Genomic DNA, 3,926 nt, shown 5'->3' with positions numbered 1-3,926 from the left:
ATTCTTGATTGGTCTTCTTCCTCTTTGTTCCTCTTCACGTATCAGCTTCCCAATCTCTCGTCTCTTCTGTTCTGCTTTTCACGTTCCTTTTTCCTTTCCTCCAGCTCCTTATTATTTTATAGAAATAACATTAAATTAGTAATGGGCTTTACTAACTTAACACCTCCTTCTTACTAACATCACACAGGGCCCAATAACTATTTTCCAATGTTTCTCAATGTTCCTCATAAAATCAATTATTCCAATTAAATAATTAGAAATAATTTTCGGGGTGTTACACCTAAAGCTGACACTTAAGTGGAAGGAGTAAAGACTTTGCTTAGGGAATAATAAGCTTATCGTATCTTTAAGATGCAAATAATGTGCATGGATATATGATGTATGAATGCATGAGTGCATAAGTGAGTGTTATGTGCATAATGGCCAAACAAACATATAATAAGATGACCACACTGAGGAATGACAACACCGGGGTATATACTCGCTCGATCGTCAATAACATCTTTTGTTAGGGATGCAAAATTTTGCAGGGGAAGAGAATACTCTTCAAATCAATCTCTATTATCAAAGGATTCATTCCGAGAAGAAAACCCGTCCTTGAGGAACCCATTTCAAGAAGAAAACCCGTGCTTGGCTGGAGACAACTTGTGTTAAAACCTAGCTGCTCTGTGGGGAAAATTTGGTGTCTTCATTTCTCGTTTTAAGAACCAACTCTTCTGGGGACTCAGGGTCAACATTTACCTCTGTATTCAATAGTTTTTAAGAAAACGTTCTATCTTTTCATTTATTTTGAAAAACAACTTTGACTTTGTTTCAAATCTCATAATTTCACAAACAATATTTTGCAAGATAGAATAAAATAAGAATTCCAAGAAATGATATAAGACTCAAATTTCCCTTAATGGAATGGTAGTCTGCGAACGGCAAGACCCCATAGATTACAAAGTTTGAAAATGGTAACTTTTACAGGAAAGGGTACACTGAAATATAATGATCACTAGTTCCCCTAACAACATTGAATACCGAGCGTACGTTGACGTCGGTTGAGAGTCTTCATAAAAATATTCAGGATGGTCAGGTGATACCGGATGTGGTTACTTGCCATTTTCCTTAATATTTGCATGAATTGCCTTTGCAGGTTTTCAATTCATCGAGATGATTATCTCTTTTTATTGTCTCTAATTTTTGCCTGGACCGCCTTTTCAGGTTTTCAATCCACTGAGACGCTCTTTTTTTCTTTGCCTAAGTCGCCCTTTCAGATTTTCAACTTAGCGAGCTCTTCTTTTTATTTTTTAGGCGAAGTATTTCTTGACCATATCGGTATTCACGGGACGTGGGAATTCTTCACCATCCATAGTCATAAGAATCAAAGCACCACCTGAGAAGGCTTTCTTGACAATGTATGAGCCTTCAAAATTGGGAGTCCATTTGCCCCTAGGATCTGGTTGAGGAGGTAATATCTTCTTGAGCACGAGATCGCCTTCCTTGAATCTTCGAGGTCTGACTTTCTTGTCAAAGGCTCTCTTCATTCTTTCTTGGTAAAGCTAACCGTGGCATAATGTGGTCATTCTTTTTTCTTCAATAAGATTCAACTGATCATATCTAGCTTGACACCATTCAGCTTATGATAACTTGGCTTCCATTAGGATCCTTAAGGAGAGAATCTCAACCTCTACTGGGAGTACGACTTCCATGCCATATACAAAGGAGAAAGGTGTCGCCCCAGTTGAAGTGCGAACTGTAGCGCGGTACCCATGCAGAGCAAGAGGGAGCATTTCATGCCAGTCCTTGTAAGGCACAACCATCTTCTGGAAAATCTTCTTAATATTCTTGTTAGCTGCTTCTACCGCTCCATTCATCTTTGGACGATAGGGAGAGGAATTTTGATGCTCATTCTTGAACTCACCACATAACTCTTTCATCATCTTGTTATTCAAGTTGGAACCATTATCAGTAATGATTCTGTTGGGTACACCGTAGCGACAGATGAGATTATTCTTGATAAGTTCTACTACCACTTGTCGAGTAACATTGGCGTAAGAGGCAACTTCAACCCATTTGGTAAAGTGATCAATGGCGATTAGGATGAACTGATGTCCGTTTGAAGCCTTTGGTTCAATCATTCCGATCATATCAATTCCCCGCATAGAGAAAGGCCATGGATAGGAGATAACATTGAGAAGCATTGGAGGCACATGGATCTTATCAGCATAGATCTGGCACTTGTGGCACTTCTTCACATATCTGTAGCAGTCAGATTCCATTGTCATCCAATAGTAGCTTGCTCTCAATATATTTCTTGTTATTGCATGTCCGTTGGTAAGAGTGTTGTCATACCCCAAAATTTGCCCATCATATTTCAAGATATCTTGACTCACGTGACTGTCAACTGCTCAAGACTATGCAAAAATTGGGCACCTCTAACTAGGGTTTTGCTCCTCTCAAGGAAAAATCAGGTTCTGATACTTCAAGTGGACTTTATGGCTTCTCATATGCCTCAAATAATCCTCACACCAAGTTTCAAGCCCTGATTCATTAAGAAAAGCTCAAAAGTCATCAAAACTCATAGTTTCTAAATTAGGGTTTTAAGGAGAAAGTCAATTGAACTTTGACTGGTCATAACTCTCACATAATTTATCATTAATTAAATATAAATTAATAGAAACAACAAAACTATTCATATTTAATATTTAAAAAAGTTTTAAAAAATTGATTATAGTATTGAAATAGAATAGAAATTACAACTTATTTGATAAACATTTATTATTTATGGTATTAAAAAACGTTAAATAATCAATTCGAAAAATATTTATTATTAAAAAATATAATAAGATTATAGATATATAATACGATTTCAATATATAGATATATAATTAAAAAATATTTATTATTAAAAAATATAAATGTATGAAAATAACAAAAATATATATTTGTGGGTTTTGATGAAGTTAGATTTTGATACATTTATATTTTTGTTATTTTTGTTATTTTCATACATTTATATTTTTACATAAAAATACAATATATATATCCACATTTTGTCTCGTGCATCGCACGGGTAGAAGTACTAGTTTATAATATAAAAAGGAATATATATATTAAATTTATGGTGGTCGCTGGATGTATATTATTGTTGGTAATAATAATAGTTGATTTAAATAATAATAATACTTTGAGTTCTTCCATTCCATTACTATTCTTTGCCTGATCTTTTGTTGATTCTCTCTCCAAATTAAATGCAAATATTAAATTATGCTATCTATATTTTCTGTTATAACAATAAAAAGTGTAAAGTAATTCCAATATAACACAACCTACAACCTAGTACTAATCACCTAACACTAATCCTAATGTACATAAAGAAAAAAAATAGAGGCCCCAGGCAATAGCCTAGGTGGCCTATCCCTTGGGCCGACCCTGCTTCACAACTTTTCTTCTAAATCAAGCACACCCTAAAAGCTTTAGCCTTATATTAATGCATAATTTCTCACTATTAAAAAAAATAATGACATGCAAATCGTTCCATTTTATTGGCCTAATCAATCTAATACCAATTTCTTTACATAAATAGCACGATCCGACTAGAGATAGATTCCACTTTTGGTTTAATTGATTGAAAAATATATCTGTTCGGTAAGAACATTTTGAGTTTTAAAACTATGCTTTTCTAATAAATACTTTCACATGATGAACTGAAATTAAATTAAATTATGTGACAACTCATTGCTTAATTTTTAAATTTATATGTCTATCTACAAAAGAGGTCTCATGTTCCTAATGTTTGTATTTAGTTAGAAATTATAAATTCATGTTCCACTTTGTAACTTGAAAATCAACATGCTACCTTTATTGCTTAACGAATGTACATAATATATATAACATGTATCTTTTTGTGTTCAAGGAATATATCTATGAAGTTTATACTC

This window comes from Vicia villosa, unplaced genomic scaffold (assembly GCF_029867415.1).
Source record: "Vicia villosa cultivar HV-30 ecotype Madison, WI unplaced genomic scaffold, Vvil1.0 ctg.001354F_1_1, whole genome shotgun sequence".
Taxonomy (NCBI): Eukaryota; Viridiplantae; Streptophyta; class Magnoliopsida; order Fabales; family Fabaceae; genus Vicia; species Vicia villosa.
Note: the sequence above shows the minus strand (reverse complement) of the source record.